This window comes from Phyllobates terribilis, unplaced genomic scaffold, assembly GCF_046119375.1.
Source record: "Phyllobates terribilis strain yellow unplaced genomic scaffold, ASM4611937v1 Scaffold_8__6_contigs__length_399053987, whole genome shotgun sequence".
Lineage (NCBI taxonomy): Eukaryota > Metazoa > Chordata > Amphibia > Anura > Dendrobatidae > Phyllobates > Phyllobates terribilis.
The window spans coordinates 350,224,860-350,238,039 of NW_027362768.1; the positions used below are offsets into that span (position 1 = coordinate 350,224,860).

General features: G+C 50.7%; 1 long non-coding RNA gene across 2 annotated transcripts in view; it reads right to left on the minus strand.

Annotated features, from left to right (window-relative positions):
• LOC141156559 (uncharacterized) overlaps positions 1 to 13,180 on the minus strand; it is an 810,169-nt gene that overhangs the window by 486,543 nt on the left and 310,446 nt on the right. The window lies entirely within an intron of this gene.

Sequence of the window (13,180 nt, forward strand, 5' to 3'; positions counted from 1 at the left end):
CTGTTGCGTCCGTCCCGCGACGGGATCCACTGTAGCCCACCGGGCTTCTCTGACAGAGACCTAAAGTGACAAAGTCAGATATCGGGGGCCGGTACCCCTCTTGCAGCAGGAGTCCCTCTGGCTGGGCCAGTATAGCGAGGACAGGTGGAGTATACCGCTCCGTCTGCATCCTCCTGGGATCCTTTTGCTATGGAGCTACACTATAGCTCCCGACCTTCTTAAGCAAGGGAACTTGACCGGGGTAGAGACTCTGTTAACTCGTACCCGCTCCTCGTGTCAAGGTCAGAGCACGAGGACTGTGCATCTTCAGCACACTACAGGCTCCTCCACAAGGCCACTGTCAGCTGCAAAGACCACAATCAAAGAACAGGAGCCAAGAACCAAGAATCAAGAACCTTGTGCTTAAGATGGCTGGCTATTATATATGAAACTGTGTGTGCAAACTAAAAGTGTGTTCTACACCCTTCACCCACTACATGGTTCCCCTAACTTTTGGTTCCCCCCACTCGTGATCCTGCTGAGGCAGCACTATGGTGCATACTTGCCTCCCATAGGTCAGGAGTGTGTAGTGTTGGATGCAAGACAGGGTCCTGACCAGTGCACCTTCCTTACCTGGGTGAGGAGACACTACAGCTGCTGACAGGCTGCAGTATCCCCTCTTGTGGCGACCGAACCCTCAGGGGCGCCACACATATAGTATAATACACTCACCATAGCCCTCCATATAGTATAATATACTCCCTATAGCCCTCTGTATAGTATAATGCACTCCCCATAGCCCTCCCTATAGTATAATGCACTCCTCATAGCCCTCCATATAGTATAATGCACTCCCCATAGCCCTCCATATAGTATAATGCACTCCCCATAGTCCTTCATATAGTATAATGCATTCTCCTTAGTCCTTAATAGAGTATAATGCAGCCTCTCTATAGTTTAATGCAGCCAAACATATAGTACATATAATGACGCGCCCCCTGGGCCATGTTTGGGGAATACCCGGAGCCGGATCTGTTGGGGGTAGTAGTCCTCGTGGCGGTGACCCGGTCCGTGCCCAGGGTGTCAAACTAAGTGGCGGAATTAGTATATGATGTTTTAGCGTTCGACTACGCCACCCGTTGAATGCGGTTATGAAACCGCCGCTGCAGGGCAGACCGCTGAGGCCGGTGGTACAGTTGTGCAGCGTGGGTAGTATAACCCCCAACGGGAGGGGTATGGCCTCAGGGCAGCAGACGTGGATGATGGGGATAGCGGATTTGCACGCAGGCACCACTCAGAGACGATGCGGTATAGTTCAGGGTCTTTACTGGTGGCAAAGGTAGACCCTCCCGGGAGTACTGGCTAGCGATCGGGGCCTGGTCAGTCCGTGAGCAGACAGGATCTCCCCTGGCCAGGCGGAGTTGTAGGCCTCCCCAACTAACTGTACTCTTCTTGGCTACCTTGCTAGAAGCGGGTAAAAGTAGCCCACGTCCCTGAGTGTACCGTGTGGTGCTCACCCGTATGGCCGGTGACTCGGGGCCTTCTGGTAGCCTCCGCTCCACGACGGCGGTGCTGGTCCCTTGCGTGTGACCGTGCCTTCGGGTTTCTTGGCCAGAGGACCTGAAATCCCCTGCCGGTCGGTTTCTGCTGCTGGGTATGGAACAGTCCCCACAGCCTCGGACTCCGTGTCCGGTGAGATCTCTTCAGTCCGGACGAGCTCTACAGCTTCCAGTCCCGGACTCCTTTTATCACTGCTCCCACAGAGCTCCTGTTCTTATTTTCCCTGTAACTGCTCCACACCAGACCAGACTGTGTCTCTGTCTGTGTTCTCTCTCTAACCCCACCTCAGCCCCAGTTTTTATAGGGGAAGTTCTTCCCCTCCCAGGACTGGGCAGGAGGTGTGGCATGCTTAGGATTCCTGACCAGGAGACCTCCCACCTGCTCACAGACGTAATATTGCTATTACTGTGGTAACCAGACCCCTGGGGTTCCACATTCCCCCCTAGTAAAATTTAGTACTCCGGGACTAAACATATTTTTGAAAACATAACAGGGTATAAACAGGAACAATACAATAAGGAAAAACACGTTAAGGTGGTCACAGCGTATCCGCAACCGGGTGCAACTTTTGAAGCAAAAAGGGTGTCCATTTCACCAAAGAACAGGGAGCCGTAACCAGGTAGGGGTCTGCCCTGCCCCGAGTCTTTAACAGTCTTTAGTCCGTTCCTGGGTTACGCTCCAAACATATATACAATAGAGTTCTAGTAAATCCACAAAAGACACCTATAACATAACTGGAAAAACATAATTATTTACAAGCAACAGTAAACAGGTAAATATCAATAAAACAGTCTAAACACTTTAGATCCTCCAACGTATGGGCAACTGGCCTCTAGTGGCCCTAGTAGACCTACGGAGCTGACTAACTGGTCCTGCACTACAGGGTGTAGGAGCTGTTAAAGGTAAGCTGGGCAGCTGTCTACGGACTCTTTGGCTCACTAGGGGTACGGCAGGCTCACTATAAGCAGAGGGTTGATTCTCCTGGTCTGCTTGTGTGGGGTCTTCTGCCTCCTGGACCGGCTGCTCTTCCAGCTCTACCTGTTTTTCCGTAGGCGCTCGGGATGCTGGTTGGAGGAAGGTGAGGACGGGTACCACAACAGCGCCATTCACTTGTGTCCAAGACCGAGGGAAGTCTCCGAGTACAGTACGGACCATCTCTTCCCTTTCCTCTGCGGGTCGAGGGTCTTCTTGTTCTTCTTCAGGGTTTCGTAGCTGTTCGGGACACTTCTTCAGGTGATCTCGGGAGACAATGGCTGTGGTTTCTCCTCCGTCCTTACTGATTGTGCAGACCTTTGGGTTCTCATGGCTCGAGGGCAGTACGGTGTACGGGTCTTTCTCCCACTGGTCGTCCAACTTGTGGAGCCGTCTCTTCCTCTTCAAGACCTGCTCTCCAGGTACCAGGGGAACAGCGGGAGCATACTGGTTGTAAGTCTTCTCCTGTCTTTCTCTAGCTTGACAGAGACTTCGCTCAACGCTCTCCTGTACTTTCCGGTACTGCTGCTGCCTCTCTGTGTCCCAGTCTGCTTCTGGTGAAGTGTCCTCGGGTGTCAGGACTCCCATCTCCAGATCAACAGGAAGCTTACCAGGTCTTGCTCTCATTAGGTAAGCCGGGGTACAGTTGGTAGAACCTACAGGGATATGGTTGTATAGGTCCACCAGATCAGGCAGTTTCTCAGGCCACAGACTGCGTTCTTCCAGGGGCAATGTTTTCAGAAGGTCTATCACCACCTGGTTCATTTTCTCGCAGAGTCCATTGGTTTGCGGATGATAGGGTGTTGTTCTTATCTTCCGGCAGCCATACAGAGTGCAGAACTCCTGGAAGACTTCCGCTTCAAAGGCAGGTCCTTGGTCCGTCAGCACCTGCTCTGGGTATCCGTGTGGACGGCAGAAGTGCTGCTGGAAGGCTCTAGCTGCTGTTTGAGCCGTTAAGTCCTTGACCGGGACCACCACCAGGAACCGGGAGTAATGATCTACGATTGTGAGGACGTAGACATACCCAGATCTGCTTGGAGCCAGTTTCACATGGTCCAGGGCTACCAGTTCCAGTGGCTGTCGGGAGATGATGGGCTGCAAGGGAGTCTTCTGGCTGGCACGGTCCTTCCTTCTTAGGTGGCACGGTCCACAGTCTCTGCACCACCTCTCGATGGTTCCTCTCATGCCTACCCAGTGGAACCGCCCGCGCAGCAGGAACTCCAGCTTCTTCCATCCGAAGTGCCCAGCTCCGTCGTGGTATGCCTCCAGTACCATAGCCGCGTCTCTTCTTGGCACCACTACTTGCCAGATCAGTTCATGCGTCCGGGAGTTAACCATTCTGCGGCACAACTTCCCCTTGTAAAGGAACAGTCGACTCTTCTCAGCCCACAGTTGCTTGGTCTCCTCCGGAGCGTCTGGGTCAAGGCGGGCATCTGGCTGAGTCAGCATCTCCTTCACCAGTCGGACGGCGGGGTCACTGTCTTGCGTTTCCGCCCAGTTGTAATGAGGTAAGGGGTTGAACGTAGCGGATTGCTTACCCCTTACACGGTGGGAATACTGGGTAGTCCCATGACGGTGAAACGCGGGGAGTTCAACTTCTTCCAGTTCCTCTGGATCTTCCCCTACGTCCGGTAGGTTTGGCATTCTGGACAGGGCATCCGCGTTGGTATTGGAGCGTCCTGCCCGGTATTTGATCGTGAACTCATAGTTGGACAGGCGGGCCATCCATCTCTGCTCCAGGGCACCGAGTCTTGCCGTATCCAGGTGTGTCAACGGGTTGTTATCCGTGTACACGGTGAACCGGGAAGAGGCGAGGTAGTGCTTAAAGCGATCGGTGACTGCCCACACCACTGCCAGGAATTCTAGCTTGAATGAGCTGTAATTCTCAGGGTTTCTTTCGGTGGGTCGCAGTTTTCGGCTGGCGTAAGCAATTACCCGTTCTTTCCCCTGCTGGATCTGGGACAGTACGGCTCCTAGCCCGATGTTACTTGCGTCGGTGTAGAGGATAAAGGGCTGGCTGTAATCAGGGTACGCCAGGATTTCATCCCCCGTGAGGGCCATCTTCAGCTGGCGGAAGGACTCTTCTTCCAGCTTCTCCCATCTGAAGGGCGGCTTCTGATTCTTGGCCTTCCTGGACTGGCCTATCAGGAGGTCCTGCATAGGAGCTGCCTTTTTGGTGAAACCGGGAATGAATCTTCGGTAGTAGCCTACCAACCCGAGGAACTGCCGCACTTCCTTTACGCTGGAGGGGCTTGGCCATTCCTTAATCGCGGTGATCTTATCAGGGTCGGGAGCCACTCCGTCAGCACTCACCACGTGTCCCAGGTACTGCACCTTTGGTTTCAGGAGGTGACACTTGGAGGGTTTCACCTTTAGGCCGTAGTTTGCCAGAGCTTCGAACACTTCTGCCAGGTGTTTCAGGTGGTCCTCGTAGGTCTTGGAATAGACTATAACATCGTCCAGGTACAGCAGGACCGTCTCAAAGTTCCGGTGTCCCAGACAGCATTCCATCAATCGTTGGAAGGTTCCTGGTGCATTGCAGAGTCCGAACGGCATGCAGGTAAACTCGCTAAGTCCCATCGGGGTGGTGAATGCGGTCTTCTCCCGGTCCTCCTCTGCTACAGGAACCTGCCAGTACCCGCTAGTGAGATCCAAAGTAGAGAAGAAGTTAGCAGATTTTAAAGCAGCCAAAGACTCCTCTATCCTTGGTAAGGGATACGCATCTTTGTGTGTGATACGGTTGATTTTCCGGTAATCTACACACATTCTCATGGTGTTGTCTTTCTTTTTAACCAAGACTAGTGGAGCTGCCCAGGGGCTACAGCTATCCCTGATTACCCCAGCCTCCTTCATGTCTCTAAGCATCCCCTTGGCGTGTTGGTAGTGTGCAGGGGGTACGGGACGATACCTCTCCTTTATGGGAGGATGGTCTCCCGTGGGGATGTGATGTTCTACCCCCTTTACTTGCCCGAAGTCTAACGGGTGTTTACTAAACACTCTCTCGTACTCTTGAACCACCCGATAGACTCCCTGTTTCTGGTGTGAGGGAGTGGAGTCAGTACCCAAATGTAGTTGCTGACACCAGTCCTCTATTGTTTTCTTAGAGCCGTTACCTTCCTCTGGATGAGATGGAGGCAAGGGTTCCACGGACTGTACAGAATTTTGATTGATGGTATACAATTTGGCTAGCGTAGCATACCGGGGCAGGTACACTTCCCTCTTCCCGATATTTATTATGCGAACGGGCACCCTCCCATGGCGTACATCAACCACCCCCCGTGCTGTCAAAATGGTGGGCCTACTGTCTAAATAGACGGGTTCTACCATTGCTTGGTAGTCTCTACCTCTTAGACCAATAGCTGCCCGGCACCAAATCATCATTTCACTTTTTGGGGGCATGGCAATAGGGAAAGGGTCACATATTCTCACGCTTCCAATCTCACCACCGGAGAGTTCCACCTGTTGCCGCCGCATCAGTGCCCGGATCTCTTTTTGGAGCACTCGCTGTTGGCCGGAGCTGGCGTTCTTGGCAACCTGCTGTAAAATGAAAATCACCTCTGCAAGACAATTTTCAATCACATTAGTTCCTAGAGTTATCTTTGGGTGACTCTCGCGCTTGTCAATGTCTACAATGATCAGTCCCTGTGCTGCCAGTTCGACTCTACCGACTTTAATGGTCATCTCTTTGAATCCGATCTGTGGCACGGGTTGACCATCGTCGTCAGGGTAGCGGGTTATATCCGAGTCATTCCAGTACTGCTTAAAGAGCACGTACGGGATGGTGGTGACCTGTGACCCGGTGTCAAGTAGGGCACTCATAGGAATGCCATCCAGTACTACAGGCAAGACTGGATGTCCTCCCACGTATTTGTCACGCCAGTTCGATGGGCCTGGTGATCTTATTCCTAGGGGTTGGCCCTCTACCCCAGGTTGTGCCAGTTTTAAAGGACAGTACCTTGCCATATGTCCGGGTTGATTGCAGCGGCGGCAGATGGGTTGTCCGTCCTCGTTGTATCGGTCGCTGGGTCTTCCTCTGGCCGGTGGGGTCCTCCTTGGTCGGCGCCACGGGATATACTCCGGTCCAGATGCCAGCTGGATCTTCCCTGGAGTAGAAACCTGTAAAGACTGCACAGTTCGGGTTAGCGCGGCAACGCTTTTAGTTAGCTCTTGGACCTGATGGTGCAGGTCTGTAGCCGGGTCATTGTTTAAAGCCTGCGCATCAGCTCCCACAGGCCCTGCCGACAAGGGCGCCGCCTCCTGGTGGTAAGTGGTAGCAGGGCGTTTGTGGGTCACAGCGCCACCTGGTGCCGGTTCTCGGAGCACCCGGATGGCTCTGTCCTTGAACTGTGCAAAGTCCAGATGAGGGTCCTGTAAGGCCATTGCCCGCAACTGGGTTCGGTGGGCATTGCAATGTAGACCCTCTATAAATTGTTCAGTCAACAGCTTGTCTTCGTTTCCCACGCCGTCAGGGTCGGCCTGCTTAATGGCTCTCAGGGCCTCTTGTAGGTTTAGTGCATAGTCCCTTATATTCTCATGTGCTCGCTGCTTGCACCCGTAGAATCTAAGCTTTATTTCGGCTGAGGTGCGGGTGTCAAATGTGTCTTTCAGCCGGGCTAGTATCTCTGCGACAGTCCTCCTCCTCCCAAGTGGCCAGGACTTTACCTCCCTTTGGGCTGCCCCTGTTAATTGAGCCACCAGGATGCTCACTTTTTGCTCTTCTGTGAGGGGGTACACCTGGAAGAGGCTATCCAGCCTTTCTCTGAAGTCATTTAGGGTATGTGACTCCCCTGAGTACTGGGGTAGCCAGGCTGCCCCCGGTATGTAGGGCATGGTGAAAGGCATGACCGCAGCAGCGGTGGTGCTGGCGGTGGCTGTGGCAGTGAAGCTCTCCTCCGTATCCGACATCCTCCTCCCCCCTAGTGGACCGTGGCCTACCTTGCGATGATCCTCTTCCGTAGGCCGTGGCTCCACAGTGGATCGTCAGGGTTGAGGACCTTCCGTCACGCTCCTGTGACGTCGGCGTCTGCTGGGTTCCTTCCAGGACCTTACGCAACGTCCGGACGTGAGGCGGGGCTTCAGTTCTCGCGCGCTTTCGGAGTCCACGCCCCTCTTCTTCCCGCGCGGCGTCCTCGAGATGGCGTCCAACGGCGGGAAAACTCCACGGATGGCGGGAAGAAGGCAGAAGATGGCGTCGGATGGCGGGAAAACTCCACGGATGGCGGGAATCTTCACCGCAGGTAAGTTTATCAGTCTTTTTCAGGCGCGCAGTACCCGGTGGTTGCGGGCACGGAATCCTGCTGACTACGCCAAAAGTTGACGCGCCCCCTGGGCCATGTTTGGGGAATACCCGGAGCCGGATCTGTTGGGGGTAGTAGTCCTCGTGGCGGTGACCCGGTCCGTGCCCAGGGTGTCAAACTAAGTGGCGGAATTAGTATATGATGTTTTAGTGTTCGACTACGCCACCCGCTGAATGCAGTTATGAAACCGCCGCTGCAGGGCAGACCGCTGAGGCCGGTGGTACAGTTGTGCAGCGTGGGTAGTATAACCCCCAACGGGAGGGGTATGGCCTCAGGGCAGCAGACGTGGATGATGGGGATAGCGGATTTGCACGCAGGCACCACTCAGAGACGATGCGGTATAGTTCAGGGTCTTTACTGGTGGCAAAGGTAGACCCTCCCGGGAGTACTGGCTAGCGATCGGGGCCTGGTCAGTCCGTGAGCAGACAGGATCTCCCCTGGCCAGGCGGAGTTGTAGGCCTCCCCAACTAACTGTACTCTTCTTGGCTACCTTGCTAGAAGCGGGTAAAAGTAGCCCACGTCCCTGAGTGTACCGTGTGGTGCTCACCCGTATGGCCGGTGACTCGGGGCCTTCTGGTAGCCTCCGCTCCACGACGGCGGTGCTGGTCCCTTGCGTGTGACCGTGCCTTCGGGTTTCTTGGCCAGAGGACCTGAAATCCCCTGCCGGTCGGTTTCTGCTGCTGGGTATGGAACAGTCCCCACAGCCTCGGACTCCGTGTCCGGTGAGATCTCTTCAGTCCGGACGAGCTCTACAGCTTCCAGTCCCGGACTCCTTTTATCACTGCTCCCACAGAGCTCCTGTTCTTATTTTCCCTGTAACTGCTCCACACCAGACCAGACTGTGTCTCTGTCTCTGTCTGTGTTCTCTCTATAACCCCACCTCAGCCCCAGTTTTTATAGGGGAAGTTCTTCCCCTCCCAGGACTGGGCAGGAGGTGTGGCATGCTTAGGATTCCTGACCAGGAGACCTCCCACCTGCTCACAGACGTAATATTGCTATTACTGTGGTAACCAGACCCCTGGGGTTCCACATATAATATAATGCAACCCATAGTCAACGATAAAGTATAATTCTGCCCCCCCATAGAGTATAATTCAGCCACTCCATACAGTATAATGCAGCCCCCCAGTTCTGCAGTATTATGGTCACCACGTATAAAAAAACAAATACATACAATACTCACCTCTCCTCGTTCTCCAGCTGCTCCATGCTCTGCAGAGCGTCTCAGCAACTCCACTCTGCAGGCACAGTCATTCTCCCGCTGCCGATACAGTTCAATGCGCGATGCGGGGGGACGAACTCACGGGCCCTATAGCGGCACGCCACGGGCTGGGGGCCCCAGGCAGATGCCTAGTCTGCCTGCCCTTACGCCGGCCCTGAATGGGTGTCCCATGCTGGGGACCACGTCCCGTGTCCTTACGTGAAACAGCCTCAGCAGAGGAATCTAACCATCTGTTTGGATCTATAATGTAGGTAAATTGGCAGACAGTGGGGAGATTAAAAGAAATGCAAGTGCAAAGTGAACACATGTTTCAGTTGGCACTTGGAAAATTATATATATACACACATACACACACACGTGTGCGTGTGTGTGTGCGCGTGTGTGTGTGTTTGTTTGTTTTTTTGTTTTGTTTTTTTTTAGCAAAATTGCAGCAAGCAGATCAGTAAGTGGCATGACACATTGCTGGAATCAGGTTCTCTGCCTCTACGTTTATGCGGCAGAAACCTTGTGACAGATTGCTTTAATCAGTGAAATGTGATTTTAGCCCCTTTCCAACATGGTCAGTAATAGTACGCACCACGTTGGAAAGGTCGGTTCAGCAGGGGCTCTGGCGCTGAGTCTGCACTGAACCGGGCAAATGCCAGCTGATTTATACAGCGGACATGTGCCTGCAACAGCCGCGGGTGGAATTGCAATCCAGCCACGGCTGTTAACCAGTTAAATGCCACTGTCAATCTCTGACAGCAGCATTTAACAGTGCCGTAAGCGCGTCACTTACCCCGCCCATCGGTGACCCCATCACGCAGCAGACCCCTGTGGTTGTCATGTAAAGATTGCTATGAGCGCCACCTAGTGTGTGTGTGTGTGTGTGTGTGTGTGTGTGTGTGTGTATGTGTATATATGTACATACATGTCCAAAAGTAGGTGGACATAAGGTTATGAAGGTTATGGAACAGTCACAGGAGATAAGTGTCTCGAAATTCTTATGAATCAAGTTGTTCCCCAGTTACAGCAACAGCCTAATTCAAATGACCTTTATTTCCAACAAGATGGGGCCCCTCCACATTATTCAAGAGTGGTCCGCGAGTATCTTGATGAAACATTTCCTAATAAATGGATTGGCTGAAGAGGCCCATTTGATTGGCCGGCACGTTCACCAGACTTGACCCCAATGGATTTTTTCTTTTGGGGAGTACTCATGGACAAAGTTTATAGTCGAAAACCAAAAAGTGTCAGTGATTTGAAAATTACTTGAGATGCATTTCAAGAAATTAATACCCAAAGAGACTTGTGCAAAAAAGTTTGTTGAAACGTAAGAGGCGACTTCAAAGCTGTGCAACTTGTAATGGAAAACAGTTTCCGCACCTGCGTTGATAAAATTTAAGGGCTTTTGTATTATTGTTCAGAATAAAATTTAATTGTCAATGTTATGCTTGTGTTAGTAAATATCATTTTATATATAAATCAAAATAAATGTTATTATTTTCTGGCCACCTACTTTTGGACCACCCTGTATATGTGTGTGTGTATATACATGCATACATACATACATACATGTTTAATAGCCCATATGGCAACGTTTCAGTCCAAAATTGTGGCCCTTTCTCAAGCATAGGTAAGGTGCAAGTGCAGAGTGTTTAAGGCGATCTAATTACAATAGTAATCAGCAGCAATTACATGAAAAGTGCATAATATACATAATCTTTCAGATAAATAATATTACAAGACATGATGGTGCATAATCAGTGTAAATGACTTAGTGCAAAACAACAATGTAAACAGGCTTACAGCCATAACACTCATATCTATACATAATTGATCATATGCAGCAGCTGTGTATACAAATAGGGAAACATGGCTCACCCCAATTTGCATTTGCATATAGCGCCAAAATCTCGGCGTTCCTGTAGCTAATACCACGCATGTCAGAACAGGAGGTAAGGACTTCCGCATCTGTGCACTAGAAGACCAGGTATACTGGCGCCATCTTGGAAAAGGGCATATCGCCCACAACATCTGTTGCTATTAGGCTGTGTGCCCACGTTGCGTTTTTCAAGCGTATATGCTGCGGAATTTCCGCAGCGTAAACGCTTGAAAAACGCATGTATATCCGCACCCCATGGTCCCCAATGGCATTCCGCAATGTCAGTGCCCATGCTGCGGATTTTTCCGCAGCGTATATGCTGCAGTCAAAAATCCGCAGCATGTTCATTAATTTTGCGGAAGCGCAGCGGAATCAATGTGCGGATGGTACCCAAGTCTGGATGAGAGGAGACTCTCATCCAGACCTGGGTACCAAAGAACCTGTCAAAAAAAGAATAAAATAAAGTTTATACTTATCTTCTGATGTTTTCCCTCCGTCGCGCTGTTGTCTGAAGGACCTGCCACGTCATTGAGTCATGTGACCCACCACATGACTCAATGACGTCACCGAAGGTCCTGCACACAACAGCGTGAGCCGCTCAAGACTCCGGACGGGGCAGAGAATGCATCAGAAGGTGAGTATAAAGTTTATTTTTTTATTTTTTACCATTCTGAACAAGTTGTCAAGCACTTTTCCAAGTGATGCTTGGAGAAGTGCTTGATAACCCGCATGCGGAAATGCATGCAAAGACGCCTCACAAACGCTTCTACCTGGCGGGAAAACCGCATGTAATATCCGCATGCGATTTTCCCGCCAGGGAGAAGCGTAAAAAATATGCTTCAGGTCCGCAACGTGGGCACATAGCCTTAAAAGCCAAGAGCAGGCCACTCCCTTGACATGCTCCTTCTTCTCGGACTGGCTGTTTCTTACAGCGGAGAGCTTCACACTGCTGTGATGTATTGTCCCAGAGGGGAGCAGCTGCTGTCACACTGAATTACAAGTGCTCTAATGATAACAGAAGTGCGCAGGGCATCTCATCTTTATAGAGGGCAGGGACAGTACAACTTATTTATTTTATTTATCTCCGGAGTACCCCTTTAAGTCACTTCAGTGGCGCTTGCCCTCGCCCCATCCAGCTGTTGGGGGGAAATGGCTGAAAAATGCCAAGAGGCATGACCTTTTGGTGCGATTTTTGAGCTGTGAAAAATCTTGCAACATTTTTATTGTAGCGTTTTGGTGCAAACTGTTATGAATCGGCCCCCTGGAGTTTTTTACTGGCTGCAGATTCCTTACACATAGGGTATGTGCAGAAGCATTTCTTTATAAGAGTTTCTTAATATAATAATTTTGTACTACCTATTGTGAATGTTGATGAATTGGGTCCCTAAACAGATCTAAATGGCATAACCCTTTCAACTTCTATTACACTAAGCCCACCTCCATATGTCATCTGAGTTTTAAATATTACAACATTTGATGTTGGTAGAAGATGCAGCTCGGGGGTCGGTACTGTTGCTCTGCCTCAGCCCACGCCTTGATTTGGGATATCCTTGCATTTCATCACACAAAACTGCTTCATTAGCGACCACGTTCAGGTTCCAGGGCAAATATTCTGTGGAAAATCAATTATTAAAGGGAGTCTTTCAGCAGGTGTTTGCTATGTTTTTGTAGTGCAGCATGATGTAGGAGCAGAGATCCTGATTCCAGTGATGTCACTTAGTGGTCTGCTTGGTGTAGTTTTCTTTGCTGCCGGTCTAGCAGTTGCCTGAATGCTGAGTCTATATGACTCCACCCACACCATTGATTGGCAGCTTTTGTGTACATTGTGCATAGGCAGAAAGCTGCCAACCAGTGGTTGGATTACACAGCGCAAATGAACCACGTGGCGTGAGACGCCTAGTCATCTAGTAATGATCTCCAGCTGATAAACCGTTGAATTTATTTATTTTTTTACTATTGAAACAACCAGCATTAGCCAGTAAGTGACACATCACTGGAATTGGGATCTCTGCCTCTACATTATGCTGCTGTCAGATTAAATGGATGGCTAAAATCTACTGACACATTCCCTTAAGTTACATGAGGAACAATTGAAACTGATATTAATTGGATGGGTAATAATTGTACATTTTTCAGGAATAAGTCATTTTAGAAATAAATTGCAATTAAAGTTCACTATTACATGTGGTGGTGGTTTTTCTTTTTCTTCACAGTGGCCCAAATTTACCATTTAGCCTCTCCTGCTTCTCCTCCTAATTACATGTATAATCCAATCAAGACGTTAAA